The sequence below is a fragment of the Triturus cristatus genome, chromosome 12, assembly GCF_964204655.1.
Source record: "Triturus cristatus chromosome 12, aTriCri1.1, whole genome shotgun sequence".
NCBI classification, from domain to species: Eukaryota; Metazoa; Chordata; class Amphibia; order Caudata; family Salamandridae; genus Triturus; species Triturus cristatus.
Genome location: NC_140595.1, coordinates 794968085 through 794985581, shown reverse-complemented (window position 1 = coordinate 794985581; position 17497 = coordinate 794968085).

The following is a 17497-nucleotide window of genomic DNA, read 5'->3' as shown; positions in this document are numbered from 1 at the left end:
GAGCGATGAGTAAACAGAAACCCACAGGAGGGGTGAAACTGAGAGCACCAGGAGGAAACCCCGGGGAGCAGGAGTGAGCTCACCTGGACAGATACACTGAGCTCATCCTGTGCAGGTGCACTGAGAATCCAGGAACCCCACAGACAAACACTGAGCTCATTCCATGCATGCGCACTGAGCTGATCCTGTGCACGTGCACTGACCTCATCCTATGCAGGCGCACTGAGCCCATCCTGTGCAGGTACACTGAGCTCATATGTGCAGGTGCACTGACCTCATCCTATGCAGGCGCACTGAGCTCATCCTGTGCAGGTGCACTGAGCTCATCCCATGCAGGTACACTGAGCACACCCCATGCAGGTACACTGAGCCCATCCTGTGCAGTACACTGAGCCCATCCTGTGCAGGCGCACTGAGCTCATCCTGTGCAGGTGCACTGAGCTCATCCCATGCAGGTACACTGAGCACACCCCATGCAGGTACACTGAGCTCAAGCGTGCAGGCACACTGAGCTCATCCTGTGCAGGTGCACTGAGCCCATCCTGTGCAGGTACACTGAGCCCATCCAGTGCTGTACACTGAGATCATCCTGTGCAGGTGCACTGAGCTCATCCCATGCAGGTACACTGAGCACACCCCATGCAGGTACACTGAGCTCATACGTGCAGGTGCACTGACCTCATCCTATGCGGGCGCACTGAGCTCATCCTCTGCAGGCGCACTGAGCTCAGCCTGTGCAGGTACACTGAGCTCACCCCATGCAGGTACACTGAGCCCATCCTGTGCAGGTACATTGTGCTCATCCTGTGCAGGTACACCGAGCACATCCTGTGCAGGTACACTGAGCACACCCCATGCAGGTACACTGAGCTCAAGCGTGCAGGCACACTGAGCTCATCCTGTGCAGGTGCACTGAGCCCATCCTGTGCAGGTACACTGAGCCCATCCTGTGCAGGTGCACTGAGCTCATCCCGTGCAGGTACACTGAGCTTGTCCTATGCAGGCGCACTGAACTCATCCTGTGTAGGTAAAGTGAGCTCATCCCGTGCAGGTGCACCGAAAATACAGGAACCCCAAAGACAAACACTGAGTTCATCCCAAGGAGGTACACTGAGCCCATCCTGTGCAGGTACACTGAGCCCATCCTGTGCAGGTACACTGAGCCCATCCTGTGCAGGTACACTGAGCCCATCCTGTGCAGGTACACCGAGCTCATCCTGTGCAGGTACACTGAGCTCACCTATGCAGGTACACTGAGCTCATCCAATGCAGGCGCACTGAGCTCATCCTATGCATGCGCACTGAGAATATAGGAACCCACAGACAAACACTGAGCTCATCCCATGGAGGTACACTGAGCCCATCCTGTGCAGGTACACTGAGCTCACCCATGCAGGTACACTGAGCTCATCCTGTGCAGGTACACTGAGCCCATCCTGTGCAGGTACACTGAGCCCATCCTGTGCAGGTACACTGAGCTCACCCATGCAGGTACACTGAGCCCATCCTGTGCAGGTACACTGAGCCCATCCTGTGCAGGTACACTGAGCTCACCCATGCAGGTACACTGAGCTCATCCTATGCAGGCGCACTGAGCTCATCCTGTGCACTGAGCTCACCCTGTGCAGGTACACTGAACCCATCCTGTGCAGGTACACTGAGCTCACCCCATACAGGTACACTGAGCCCATTTTGTGCAGGTACACTGACCTCACCCCTGTGCAGGTACACTGGCCTCACCCCTGTTCACCCCTGTGCAGGTACACTGGCCTCACCCCTGTGCAGGTACACTGAGCTCATCCCATGCAGGTACACTGAGCTCATCCTGTGCAAGTACACTGAGACTAATAGGAACCCTATATAGACACAGTGAGCTCACCCCATGGAGGTGCACTGAACTCATCGCATGCAGGTGCGCTGAGAACACAGGAACCCCACAGACAACCACTGAGCGCATCCCATGGAGAGGCACTGAGCACATCCCATGGAGGTGCACTGAGCTCACCCCATGCAGTTACACTAAGCTCATCCCATAGAGGTACATTTAACTCACCCCACACGGGCACACTGAGATCACCACATGCAGATACACTGAGCTCACCATACAGAGAATGACTGAGCTCATCCCATCCAGGTACATTAAGCTCACCATATAGAGAATCACAGAGCTCATCCCATGCAGGTACACTGATCTCTCCATGTAGAGAGTCACCGAGCTCATCTCATACAGTTACACTGAGCTCACCATACAGAGAAATATTGAGCTTATCCCATGCAGGCATACTGAGCTCACCATACAGAGATTCACTGAGCTCACCCCATGCCGGAACACTGATCTCACCATACGGACAATCACTGAGCTCACCCGTGCAGGTAGACTGAGCTCACCATACAGAGAATCACTGAGCTTCATACAGAGAATCACTGAGCTTATCTCATGCAGGCACACTGAGCTCATCAGAGACCACTGAGCTCTTCCCATGCAGGCACACTGAGCTCACATATGGAGAATCACAGAGGTCATCTCATGCAGGCACACTGATCCCACCATACAGAGAATCACTGAGCTCACCCGTGCAGGTAGACTGAGCTCACCATACAGAGAATCACTGAGCTTCATACAGAGAATCACTGAGCTTATCTCATGCAGGCACACTGAGCTCATCAGAGACCACTGAGCTCTTCCCATGCAGGCACACTGAGCTCACCATATAGAGAATCACAGAGCTCATCTCATGCAGGTACACTGACCCCACCATACAGAGAATCACTGAGCTCATCTCATGAAGGTACACTGATCCCACCATACAGAGAATCACTGAGCTGATCCCATGCATGAGCACTGATCCCATCATACAGAGACTCACTGAGCTCACCCAGTGCAGGTACATTGAGCTCACTATACAGAGAATCAATTAGCTCTTTTCATGCTGGTACACTGAGCTCACCAGAGAATCACTGAGCTCGTCCCATGCAGATACACTGAGCTCACCATACACAGAATCACTGAGCTCATCCCATGGAGGTACACTGAGCTCACCAAACAGAGAATCACTGAGCTCATCCCACGAAGGTACACTTAGCTCACCATACAGAGAATCACTGCTCTCATCTCATGCAGGCACAGAGAGCTCACCAGAGAATCACTGAGCTCGTCCCATGCAGGCACACTGAGCTCACTATACAGAGAATCACTAAGATCATCCGTGCAGGTACACTGAGCTCACCATACAGAGAATCACTGAGCTCATCCATTGCAGGTACACTGAGCTCACCATACAGAGATTCACTGAGCTCATCCATTGCAGGTACACGGAGATCACCATACAGAGATTCACTGAGCTCATCCATTGCAGGTACACTGAGCTCACCATACAGAGATTCACTGAGCTCATCCCATGCAGGCACACTGAGCTCACCATGCAGAGAATCACTGTGCTCATCCCATGCAGGCACACTGAGCTCACCATACAGAGATTCACTGAGCTCATCCCATGCAGGCACACTGAGCTCACCATGCAGAGAATCACTGTGCTCATCCCATGCAGGCACACTGAGCTCACCATACAGAGATTCACTGAGCTCATCCATTGCAGGTACACGGAGATCACCAAACAGAGAATCACTGAGCTCATCCCACGGAGGTACATTGAGCTCACCATATAGAGAATCACTGAGCTCATCCTCATGCAGGTACACTGAGCTCACCATACAGAGAATCACTGCTCTCATCTCATGCAGGCACACAGAGCTCACCAGAGAATCACTGAGCTCGTCCCATGCAGGCACACTGAGCTCACTATACAGAGAATCACTAAGATCATCCGTGCAGGTACACTGAACTCACCATACGGAGAATCACTAACCTCATCCCATGCAGGAACACTGATCTCACCATACAGATAATCACGGAGCTCATCCCATGCAGATACACTGAGCTCCAAAAACCTACTTTATAAGGGGGTCAAAGAGGGACACTTAGTTTTAGGACTACAACACCTCCAGTCCCATCAAAATACTACAAATAACCATCAGAAGGTGCAAAGTCCATAGAAACAAGAATAGCTAGCCAATAATTGCTATAAGGGAGTGCATGAGATCCTACAGGTAATCGGGACACCACCTAACAGGAGGTAAGAGTCCATCAGCCCACCCTTATTGGCGGAGCATCGTCATCTGGAACTCTAAGGAATCACGGTCTGAGCCCAGAATCGTGGGTCACAGAAGACTCTGCTTGGTGCACAGGCCAGTGATACCCAAAAGAGAAACAAACTCCTGCCAGGGTTTGTACCCAGGACTTGAGGACTCAAGTGATGTGCAGTGCTTATATGTGATGTGAGATTAAAAATGAATACTTGGTCAAAAAATATGTTTAATGAGGATTAACCAGGTTTCATGTCTAAAATAACCTATAGTCTTTTTAAAAAAAAATTTTTTAAAAAATTTTTTGTAAAATTTTTTTTATAGACTAATTCTTGGTTCGATTATAGTGTGGTCGACATGTTTCAGCCGGAGTGGTCACTTGACCCGGCTTTCTTCAGGACCGAAAAACAAAACACAACTAAGATGCTACTGCTGAAGTAATAATATGTGAAAAAAGTGAAAATCACAACCCATGCAATCCAAACGTGAATGTTGGGTAAGATAGTGGCAAATGCCACCCTACAAGACAAGCAGTCTCGTGCTTGAGCGCAAGAACAATGTCTGCATTCCCTTTTTTTTTGGGAGAACTACCTCACCTCACCCGGCTGACTGCTCGGAGAAGGAGGCACCGCTCTGTCCGTCGATACCTCAGACTGGCCAACGAGCTGTCTGGAAGGAATACACTGAGCTCACCATACACAGAATCACTGAGCTCATCCCATGCAGGCACACTGAGCTCACCATGCAGAGAATCACTGTGCTCATCCATTGCAGGTACACTGAGCTCACCATACAGAGATTTACTGAGCTCATCCATTGCAGGTACACGGAGATCACCATACAGAGATTCACTGAGTTCATCCATTGCAGGTACACTGAGCTCACCATACAGAGATTCACTGAGCTCATCCCATGCAGGCACACTGAGCTCACCATACAGAGATTCACTGAGCTCATCCATTGCAGGTACACTGAGCTCACCATACAGAGATTCACTGAGCTCATCCATTGCAGGTACACTGAGCTCACCATACAGAGAATCACTGAGCTCATCCATTGCAGGTACACTGAGCTCACCATACAGAGATTCACTGAGCTCATCCTCATGCAGGTACACTGAGCTCACCATACAGAGAATCACTGAGCTCATCCTCATGCAGGTAAACTGAGCTCACCAAACAGAGAATCACTGAGCTCATCCCACGAAGGTACACTTAGCTCACCATACAGAGATTCACTGAGCTCATCCTCATGCAGGTACACTGAGCTCACCATACAGAGAATCACTGCTCTCATCTCATGCAGGCACACAGAGCTCACCAGAGAATCACTGAGCTCGTCCCATGCAGGTACACTGAGTTCACTATACAGAGAATCACTGAGCTCATCCGTGCAGGTACACTGAGCTCACCATACGGAGAATCACTGAGCTGATCCCATGCAGGAACACTGATCCCACCATACGGAGAATGACTGAGCCCACCCCGTGCAGGCACACTGAGCGCACCATAGAGATATTCACTAAGCTCACCCCGTGCAGGTACACTGAGCTCACCATACAGAGAATCACTGAGCTCATCCATTGCAGGTACACTGAGCTCACCATACAGAGATTCACTGAGCTCATCCATTGCAGGTACACGGAGATCACCATACAGAGATTCACTGAGCTCATCCTCATGCAGGTACACTGAGCTCACCATACAGAGATTCACTGAGCTCATCCATTGCAGGTACACTGAGCTCACCATACAGAGAATCACTGAGCTTCATACAGAGAATCACTGAGCTCATCCCACGAAGGTACACTGAACTCACCATACGGAGAATCACTGAGCTGATCCCATGCAGGAACACTGATCCCACCATACGGAGAATGACTGAGCTCACCTCGTGCAGGCACACTGAGTGCACGATAGAGATAATCACTAAGCTCATCTCATGCAGGCACACTGAGCTGACCATACAGATAATCACTGAGCTCACCCCGTGCAGGTACACTGAGCTCACCATACAGAGATTCACTGAGCTCATCCATTGCAGGTACACTGAGCTCACCATACAGAGATTCCCTGAGCTCATCCATTGCAGGTACACTGAGCTGACCATACAGAGAATCAATTAGCTCACCCTCCTGCAGGTACACTGAGCTCACCATACAGAGAATCAATCCATCAATCAATCAATCACGACATTTGTAAAGCGCGCTACTCACCCGGAAGGGTCTCAAGGCGCTGGGGGGGAGGGGTACGTTACTGCTCGAACAGCCAGGTCTTGAGCTGCTTCCTGAAGGAGAGATGGTCTTGGGTTAGCCGAAGGTGGATGGAGAGGGAGTTCCAAGTCTTGGCTGCCAGGTAGGAGAAGGATCTTCCTCCGGCGGTGGCTCTGCGGATGCGTGGTACGGTGGCGAGGGCGTGGCTGGTCGATCGTAGCTGGCGGGTGGGCGTGTAGAAGGTCATGCGGTCGTTGAGGTACTTGGGGCCCAGGTCGTGGAGAGCCTTGTGTGCGTGGGTGAGGAGTCTGAACGTGATTCTCTTGCTGACGGGGAGCCAGTGCAGGTCTCTCAGGTGTCCAGTGATGTGGTTTTGTCGGGGGATGTCCAGGATGAGTCGTGCAGAGGCGTTCTGGATGCGTTGGAGTCTTTTTTGAAGTTTGGCTGTGGTTCCGGCATAGAGGGGGTTCCCGTAGTCCAGTCCGCTGGTGACGAGTGCCTGGGTAACGGTCTTCCTGGTTTCTGTGGGGATCCATCTGAAGATCTTGCGGAGCATGCGCAGGGTGTTGAAGCATGATGAGGAGACGGCGTTGACTTGTCTGGTCATCGAGAGGGAGGAGTCCAGGATGAAGCCCAGGTTGCACGCGTGGTCCGTTGGTTTGGGAGTGGTGCCCAGGGCAGGGGGCCACCAGGAATCGTCCCAGGCGGAGGGGGATGATCCCAGGATGAGGACTTCCATCTTGTCTGAGTTCAGTTTCAGGCAGCTGTTGTTCATCCACTCGGCGACGTCTTTCATCCCTTCGTGTAGGCTGGCTCTGGCGGTAGCGGGGTCGTTGGTGAGGGAGAGGATCAGTTGGGTGTCGTCGGCGTAGGAGATGATGTTGAGGTTGTGTTGGCGTGCGATGGCTGCGAGGGGGCTCATGTAGACGTTGAAGAGGGTTGGGCTGAGTGATGATCCTTGTGGTACACCGCAGATGACTTCGGTGGCCTCGGATCTGAACGGGGGGAGGCGGACTCTCTGGGTTCTTCCAGCGAGGAACGAGATGATCCACTCCAGTGCCTTCTCTTGGATTCCGATGTTGCTGAGGCGCTGCACTAGGGTGCGGTGGCAGACCGTGTCGAACGCAGCAGAGAGGTCCAGGAGGATGAGGGCCGCTGTTTCCCCGTTGTCGATCAGGGATCTGATGTCGTCGGTTGCTGCGATCAGGGCGGTGTCGGTGCTGTGGTTGGCCTGGAACCCGGACTGCGAGGGGTCGAGGGATCCGTTCATCTCGAGGAAGGCGGCGAACTGTCTGTTGACGGTCTTCTCGATGACTTTGGCAGGAAAAGGAAGGAGTGAGATGGGACGGTAGTTCTTGAGGTCAGTGGGGTCCGCCGTTGGTTTCTTCAGGAGGGCGCTAAGCTCGGCGTGCTTCCAGCTCTCCGGGAAGGTGGCAGTGTGGAAGGAGGTGTTGATGATGTCCCGGAGGTGGGGTGCGATGATGGTGTCGGCCTTGTTGAAGACGTGGTGGGGGCAGGGGTCGGTGAGGGATCCGGAGTGGATGGTGTTCATCGTGTGGGTGGTGTCTTCGGTGCTGATCGGGGTCCAGTTGCCGAGGGTGGTGGTGGCGGGCGTTGGTTCGGTGGTAGGGTGCGTGGTCTGTGCGTTGAAGCTGTTGTGTATGTCGGCGATCTTGCGGTGGAAGAACGAGGCGAGTGAGTTGCAGAGGTCTTGCGAGGGAGTGATGTCGTTGTTTCCGGCGCTGGGGTTGGAGAACTCTTTGATGATGCTGAAGAGTTCCTTGCTGTCGTGGGCGTTGTTGTCCAGTCTTTCTTTGAGTGCTGTTTTCTTGGTGGCGCGGATCAGCTGATGGTGTTTACGGGTGCCGTGCTTGAGGGCGGTCCTGTTGTCTGTGGTCTGGTCGAGCCGCCAGGCTTTCTCGAGGGTGCGGCAGTTCTTCTTGGAGTCCTTGAGTTCGTCGGGGAACCAGGGTTTTTTCTTGCTGCCCGGTCTGCTGGGAGGGTTCTTTAGTGGTGCGAGGTCATCGGCGCAGGCGGTCAGCCACTTGGTGAGGTTGCTGGCGGCTTCGTTGGGGTCCGTTGTGCTGGTGGGAAGGTTCTGGCTGAGGGAGGCGGTGAGCTGCTCGGGGGTGATATTGCTCCAGCTCCGGCGAGGAACCTGTTGCGGGTGGTGGTAGTTCGTGGTTCTTCTGAAGCTGAAGTGAACGCAGCTGTGGTCAGTCCAGTGGAGTCCGGTGGAGTGGCTGAAGGATATGTGCTTGCTGGATGGGAAGACGGGGTCAAGCGTGTGGCCGGCGTAGTGGGTGGGGGTGATCACCAGTTGCTTGAGTCCGAGGTTGGCGAGGTTGTCCAGAAGGGTGGTGGTGTTTCTGTCATTGTTGTTTTCCAGGTGGAAGTTGAGGTCCCCTAGGAGGATGTAGTCAACGGAGGGAAGGGCGTGCGGGCTGATGAAGTCTGCAAAGTCTTCGCTGAATTGTGTGCGTGGTCCAGGGGGTCTGTAGATGAGGGTGCCTCTGAGGGTGGTCTTGGGGTCGGTGTGTATCTGGAAGTGGAGGTGTTCGGCAGTGATGAAGGTTTCGTCGGAGTTGGTCGAGATGCGGATGGTGTTCTTGTGTACGATGGCGATGCCTCCTCCCGTCTGGTTGACGCCCAACTCATCCTATGCAGGTGCACTGAGTTCACATGGAGATAATCACCAAGCTCATCGTATGCAGGTACACCGAGCTCACCATACAGAAAATCACTGGGCTCATCCCATGCAGGTAAAGTGAGCTGGCCATACAGAGATTCACTGAGCTCACCCTCTTGCAGGTACACTGAGCTCACCATACAGAGAATCACTGAGCTCATCCCATGCAGGCGCACTAAGCTCACCATACGCCTCTGGAACCACCTTCCTCCATCTCCACAGTCCCAGAGCCTCTCCTCTCTTATTCAGCTCTCAGCCTGATCTGGGTAGGACTGGGTCTCATCAGAGTCTTTCGAGGTAAGTCTTATGACACCATACGACTTCCATGTGCTACAGAGTGTTTATTGTGCATTGCACAAACCTCACAGCGTACTTCATCACCTTCTCTGGCGGAATTCAGGAAGAGACTCAAGATCTGGCTTTTCGACTGAACCCAGCAACCTATCACCTGGATACCTTTATGGATGAATAGCAGCGCTGTACAAATACGTTTTGATTGATTGAGTGAACACTGAAGGTGGATGTCACAGACCCCTGAGCCACTGGGAAGGAGGTGGTGGAGATCCAGCAGGCATTGGGGCAAAGGGAGACTGGTCACACTTTCAGGTAACAAAACCTCAATCAACGAAAGAGACCGGTGGAAGGAGGTGATATTTAAGCCGTTGAGCCATGGGTTGCCAATAGCCAGGTCTACCGGGCCAAAGAAAGGAACCACAGCCGTGCCTGGTACTTGCAGCCCAAGCGAGGCTGGAGCCGGCGCTGATGCTGGCTAGTAAGAACCATCAGATGGTTAGCAAGTTAAGCATCGGCTGTGCACGGGCTCACCCAAGGCTGCTGGGCCTACAGGGTCTTCACCAGCTCTTGATCATCCTTGCGGCCTTCAAGCAGCCCCTGCTGCTGCCCTGATCAGCTGGAGGGGAGAAGGAGCAGGCCTTGGTTACATGGGAGAGAGGGCCACACCTGAGCTGACACCTGAGCGCCTTGTTAATTATTACCTGTGATTGCCCTGAAGTCGGTGTCAACAGCCCATTGACTCCTGGCTGCCGCATTCAGCAGGAAACACAGCTGCGCTCTGTGCCAAGAGCTGGCAGCAATATCTAAGAAAAGAGGCAAAGCTGCAGGGGCACAGAGAGACCAGAGTCACCCTGTCCTAATTCATTCACTAGCACGTGAGATATCAGGCCTCCAAGGAAACTTACTCTAGTACTGACGAGTTCTATAGCGTACAATGTATACGGAATCGTGTTTTGCCTCTCAATAAAATTGCTACAGAACTCAAAACCATTCAATTTCAAGTCTGAAAGACGAACTCCTGCAAAGATTCAAATGCATGGAGCTGTTTGCCGCAGCTGGTACATAACCCACTGAGCTATTGCGCACGACTGAGACTGTTGACCTCCCGGTCACACAAGGAGTTTGGCAACAACTGCATGAACCCACTGAGCTCGTAAACTAGTCTTTCAACTTGTGACTCGCAGGTCACAGGCAGTGCGGTGCACAAGCTACTGAACTACAACACTGTGGTAAATGGTTGCAAGTAAAAATGAAAGTGCACGTGTGCCGCACACGGTGTGTGTCTGAGTGTGTACCCGTGTGCACAGACATGCATGTTGTGAAAGACTGGACACAGCTTCGATTCTGGATTTGACTTGAGCAAAGTTAGTTCGTAGCAGCTGCAGATCAGTGAATTTTCTAATATCACCTAAAAGTAGGTGCGGGAGGGGGGGGTGCTCAGTGAGCTGGGGCCCTGGGGCAGACTGTCTGGGGGCCACACGCATTTTGAGAAGTGGCAAAGCTGCTCTGGGGTCTAGTGGATAATGTTTTAACAGCCCCGTAAGAGGGAATACGTGTCTTCTGAAGTTCACTACGAGGGACTGGGCCAACAAAGGTGCTTTGAGGATATGTGAGGGCCAGCAGAGAGGGGCTGAGGCCCGACTCGTATGTATTTCAGGGCTGAGTGGGGGGCTCTGAGAGTTTGCAGGGGAGGTTTAGGATTCTCTGCTGGATGGAAGGGGTGGGCATCTGTGAGCACGTGTGAGGGTCTGGGAATGCGAGGGCTAGTGAACACACTCTCAGTGTGAGGCATTGGTTTCTTGTGGGACCTTATTTGGGTGTCCTGAGGGCCAGCAGAAAGAGACATGTGGTAGGCAAGGGGCAGGTTGAGGGAGTCTATAGAAAGGTAAGTACGTTTTATATTTACATTAATTAAAAGTCTTAAAAAATATGGTAATTAAAACATTCAGGGCCAGATGTATGACCCTTTTTTGCGCTCGCAAACGGGAGATCGGCCTGTTTGTGAACGCTAAAAAGGTAATTGCATGTACAAATCTATTTTGCGAGTCACTGACTCGCAAAATAGCGTTTGCAACTCTCGGTATTAGGAAGGGACTTCCCTTCCTAATAGCGAGACTCACTACCATGTACTATTCTTTTGCGACCGCAAAACCCATGCAGTTTACCACCTACTTTAAGTAGGTGGTAAACCACTCGCAAACGGGAAGGGGTCCCCAGGGGACCCCTTTCCCTATGTGAGTGTGTCAGAATTTTTTTTTTAAGAGCAGGCTGTGGTCCCAGGGACCACTGCCTGCCCTCAGAAAATGAAACTGAAAAGTTTAATTTTTCTTTTTTGAATGCATCCGGTTTTCCTTTATTTAAAACGCAGTCCCAGACATGAAGGTCTGCTGACCCCAGCAGGCCACTATCCCTGGGAGTGCTTGCCATTCCCAATGGGGTCGCAAATTGCGCTTGCCTCATGAATATTGATGTGACACTGTTGTACATTGCATTTTGCGAGTCGCAAATTGTGAGTAGCAAAGCAACACAATTTGCGAGTGGCAAAATGTAAGGGTCGTACATCTGGCCCTCAGTGTTTAAAAGCTTTGCACAGAGATTAAAATAAAAAATCAAGCGTTCATGTTTAATTTTGTTCAAGTGAGCTTTAAAAACTTTGCAACAGGCGAGAGCGCCGAGACAGCCTCAGTGGAAGATGGAAGATAAGTAGAGAGGGTTTGACAGACAGACAGAGGGGCTCTGAGCAGCACCAGCAGAAAGTGTATGAAGATCAGGTGAGGGCTCTTGAAGGCAGAGTGATACTGGGGGATTTATAAAGATTGACTTTTGACCCCTGTCTGGGGACTGAATGATGGTGTTAGGAGACTTTCAGTGGGGTTTTATATGGTTATTGGTTCCTAGCTTTTGATTGGCTGAGATGTAGCTTGGGATCTCTTATAGTGGGAAGAGGGACTTTACTGGCTGCCTATCAGGGTGCACGTGATCTGGTGGAGGTGAATTCAGGGCCAGCTGACACCTCCTGAGAGTAAGCATGTGACATGTGGGGGCTGGCAGAGGCCTGTCTTACTACAGGCCAGAGGTGAGAGCTCACATGGGCTAGTAGAAAAAGTCTGCATGGCCTCCAGGGGGCTCTGAGGGATGGCAGAAGAGCCCCAGGGCATGCGAGGGTCCCTGCCAGCGTGGTCCGGCAATCTCTCCTGCATACCCTGATGTGGCAGGAGTACCTTAAGTTAAGGTGACCAGATTTTTAACACCAAAAACTGGAACATTTCACAAAAATAGAAGCAGGTCTACAATTCCACCTCACAGAATGACTTAATAAAAACCACTGCATACCAACGTAGCGCACACAGACACCGAGGCACTAAGGGGCATACATTAAGTACAACGATCGCACACTCCATCATATGTGCAAATTAATTGATTCCTGCGCCTGCGCTGGAACTCATAAAAGCAAGTTCAGTGGAGCCTCTCTAAAAACCTGGGACAAGTGCTCAATCTACAGAAATCTGCCGAGACGGAGAATTAAAAATTGGGACTGTCTGGGCAACCCAGGATGCCCGGTCCCCCTACTCAGAGTAGACCCCTAATTCTACCCTGTCTAGGGGGCACACTATCTGGGACGGCAGGCCTTAACCAAGCCCCAATCCCTAGATCAGCCTGCATGCACTGTTGGGGTTCGGAGCCCCCCCAGCAGACCTGCCCCCAGGCCAGGTCTTCTTCTGCTCCTGGAGTGGCTGTTGTGTGTCTGTGAAGTAAGCCTGTACTTCTGTTGCTGGGTCTGTTTGTGGTTGTGAGGAGCTCCTGTTCCGTTACTCCCCCGGGCGGGCCTGTCCTGCATCTGAGGGAGTGTTTACACTGTTGTCACCCCAGGCTGTGTACATGCTATGTGTGTGTAGGGATCCCACACTGCCTCTCCTTGCACCTGTTCGGTGTCTGTGGGAACTTGAACTGCTGAGCTTTGCTGTAACATGTTATGTTTGGAGAACAAGGTGGGGCAGTCTGCAGTAACATTCATATGTGTTCCGCCATCTTAGATTGTAGCCCCTAACACCCTTTTAGGACCCGAAGACCCCCGGTGTGGACCCCCCAACCCAAACGAATCAATGACCGCTCAACCAGAACAGCTTATGGGTAACGTGAGTGCAGGTGAAACACAACACAACACAAACATCATAAAGTGTCAAGTGAAATATGAATCAAAAGTACAACAAGCTGAGATATCAACAATACTAAAATACAAGACAGTCAAGAGAATGAGTATACAAACCTAATGCAGGAAGGGGCTTTTATGTAGTGTACCAATGTGGGGGCACACCCTGCAAAAAGTCCAGACGACCCCTATTGCTTTACAGGGGCTTACTTTAATAGTCCCAAGTTCTCTGTTTGTGGTAGTGCGGTCGAGCAGCTGAGGCTTATCCGCGGGGAGTGTTGAGCATTTGTTGCACACAGAGTCAATAAATGAGACACTCGAAAAGAGACTCTAGACCAATTTAGAAAAATAGCACAGATTTTTATATACTTTTAGACGTCAAGATCATCGGAATCAGCAAGTACTTTCGGAGATAGGATTTCTACAGTAAAACAGTAAAATGCTCAAATAACGTCTTTTGAGGCATGACCCTCGAACGTGGTAATGTTATCCTATAGGACAAACATACACTGAATACATATACTTGTGAGTGTTTCTTGAGGGTGCATTTTGGGACTTCAGGTGCTTAGGGGCCAAGTTCCAAGAAACCACCAGCAGTTCAGTTCCACCTGCCCTGGTGTGTCTGGGTGCAGAGGTGCTGGTCGCATTGGTAGCGTCGAGCGCTATGTGTTAAAGTCAATGGCAGGGTACCTACAAAAGAAAGGCTACAAGTGGGGACACCATTGTTTTATGTGAACTCGGGCTGTGGGACTCAGTGGCAGAGGTGTTTTGTCCGGCGGGTTGCTTGCATTGGACGGTCTCCCGTTGCTTGGGTGACCTGGAGAGGGGAAGAACACAGAACATTAGGGCCACTTTTAGTGCAGGCCTCATTGATCCTGAAGTCCCGCGTCAGCAGGCTGGCTTTGGCATCTTTGGTGCCTGGACTGGACACTCAACAAGTCCTGGTTGCAGCAAATGCTCCGATACCCGGGGTATGTATTCTGTGAGACTCCTGGAGGGTCTAGCATCTCAAAACTTGCTGGAGAGATGGGGCTGACCTCCTAGAACCATGGCGATCTTCTCCTGGTGAGATGCTCCCTCGGCGGACCTGGTAGTCAGCAAAACAGAGTACCGGACAAGTGCGCTTGGTGCCTGTAGATACAAGGGAGTGGCTTCTCCACTTCGAAGGAGATGCTGCTTGGCTGTTCAAGCATCGGACATTCCTCCAAGGATTTGGGGAGGGTTTTCAGCTTCTGAAGAATTGGTCTTCATGTTTGTTGCGGTGCAAGCAACCAGGCAGGGCTTGGTGCCAATTTCAGTGCAGGACCTCTGTTCTCACATCTTTGGCCCTTCTTTGTCCTTCTTCTGTTCCCAGTAGACAAATCTGCCTTCCTTGTGTCAGGGGAACCCCTATAAACTGAATCTAGGGGCATAGTAGGGAGACACCTATATACTGAATCTAGGGGCGTAGTAGGGTGTAGGGTGGTAGCCAATGGGCTACTAACCCCTGGGCTCACTACACCCCCTATATGACCACTTCCTGTGGAGAGTGGGCATAATCCTGAGCCAGAATTCCTAGTTTCACCAAATTCAAGATGGTGAAAGCCTTTCTTGGCTGTCCACTTCAGGTGGCCCACTTTAGGTGTGTGCCTAGCCTGAAAGTGCAACAGGCCGACTGACTATCTAATTTCTCGCCTGCTCTAGTGCCATATGGGTCCCAGGGCAGCGGGTGGTGTTCCCCAGGTGTGGGAGGAAACTGTTGTCGCATATCAAAGGCAGCAGAGGCTTAGAAGCCTCTAACCTTGACATGCTAATTCACTAGCCATCCTTATGGACGAGGTGTGAACACCTTCCTCTACCTCTGGAGAAGGCATGGTTTCTGGCCACAGAGTGCGAGCTCTCACCTAAAGGAGATCAGAAACTCCTCTGTGGTGGCAGGCCGGGAGATACCAGTCAGCCAGCACACGAGAGGACTGGTAAGTTTTTATTTGTTATGAACCCCAATGTACCCCAATATAGGCCTAGATAGTTTGTTTTTAAATGTCTTTTTATTGGGTTTTCGAAATGAGCAATCATCATTACTGTCCTGCAAAGCAAAACAAAAAAGAGTTTATAATCCAGAAGTAATAAAACACAAGTGTGATTGACCAGTTCGTATCACATCTGCACATGTATCCTGACATTACGCATCCCCTTTTACGCTGTGGAGAGAACTGTCCTTGCCTATGAATGTATCTCAACAATCCTGCATGGCGTCAGTAGAGGCCTGCGACAATAGGTATTGCTGCAACGGCTCCCCGATGTGTTTGGGCTTCGAAGAGGAGGGCAGCTCTTCCACATAAATTTCAAGGTTTTCCCTGCAATACACCATGTCTCTGATCCATTTGTTGGTGCGAGGCCCCAAAGTGCTCTCCCACGTGAGCGCTATCCGCCTTTTACCTAATAAGAGAGCAATTCTCACAAATTTCCCAACCGTACCTTTTATCTGTGGCACATGGCAAAGCAAACATATCAGTGGCGTACACTGCAAAGAAACGTTAGTCCTGGCATGCATATACTTTACCACCTCTTCCCAGTATTGTAATACCATTCTACAACCTCACGCCAGGTGCCAGAAGTCAGCATCTGGGCTACCACAGCGTTTGCAATTACTCGTGTCCCGGAGACCAATTTTATAGAGTTTAAGAGGGGTGTGATGTATTTGATGAATTTATTTAAAATGAATGACCCTCAGATTACCATTAGGTGTGAGCCATCCGGTCCGCGTACAGATGCGTTCCCATTCAGACATCATTAGTGGGGTTGGCAATGTAGCATTCCAATGATCTAAACTTCTATCCGCACTTCTAACTGTCTCGCTCTTCACTGCTTTATACAGGGTAGTAATCAGCTTACATCTGGTGGGAGCCACTAATAAGAGCTTCAGGGAGTGTAGAGGAGGCGGCTCAGCGGGAGAAGCCGGGTAGTGTGCTTTCACTGCGAGTTTCAGACGGTGGAATGTGAATTGAAAGAGCGGGTTTGGTTTGTAATGTATGTCTTCCGATGTAATAAACTCCCCATCTGGATATAGATCCTGCATGCGGTCTTAACCAGCCTGTTTGACAGAATGCATTGGGCCAATCTCCTGAGTCACTGATAGTGCCGCATGAAAGGCCAACGGCGTGGCCGGAGCGTATAGAGGAAGCATATCCGCGAGTTTGCCTATGTTCTGCCAAGCCACAATTGTGGTATCTAAGGTATTTATCTCCGATTTCAGTGTGCCTCTGCGAGTGTGCGTTATTATAACAGCAAGGGGGAGAGGGTGTGCATCCCCATCTTCCACTGCGACATGAGGTGTATATGCATGCGGACGATACCAGTAATAAGCATATTGTGCTTGTGCACAGAGATAGTATGTGTAGAAGTCTGGTGCAGAAAAGCCTCCCTTCGCGTAGTCCTGTGTTAAAATGTTCCACTCTACTCCAGCCTGTTTGCCCCCCCATATAAGTCTAAGTAAATGCGTTCTCACTGTTGCAAAGAAGTGTTTTGATAGCTGTGTAAGGATATTACAGAAGAGATATAAAAAGCCAGGCAATATAACCATTTTAATGACAGCAATGCTGTCAGCTAGTGACAGCGGGAGAGGTGACCACCTATCCACCTGAGACTCCAGGGTGGCGTAGGCCTGACCATAATTCTTACGCATCACAATCTCCGGGTCGCGATGCACCCATAGTCCCAGATATTTCACAGGCTCAGTTGACCAGACCAGTGGGTATTCCATCTGAGGAGGTGCCGTATTTGTAGTCAATGGGACTATCACCGATTTGTCCCAGTTGATGATAAGGTCAGAGAATAAACCAAAATGAATATATTCCCATAGGACCGGGGACAGATACTTCTGCGGTTCACGGCTAAATAGCACCATATCGTCTGTGTAAAGCGATATTCCCATAGGGCGATTGTTAGACCTGTCTGCTTCTGAGAGTCCCCTCACACCATGATTTATTTTGTTCCCCCGTGCCTCCTAAAATTTGTCGCTTTTTATTTG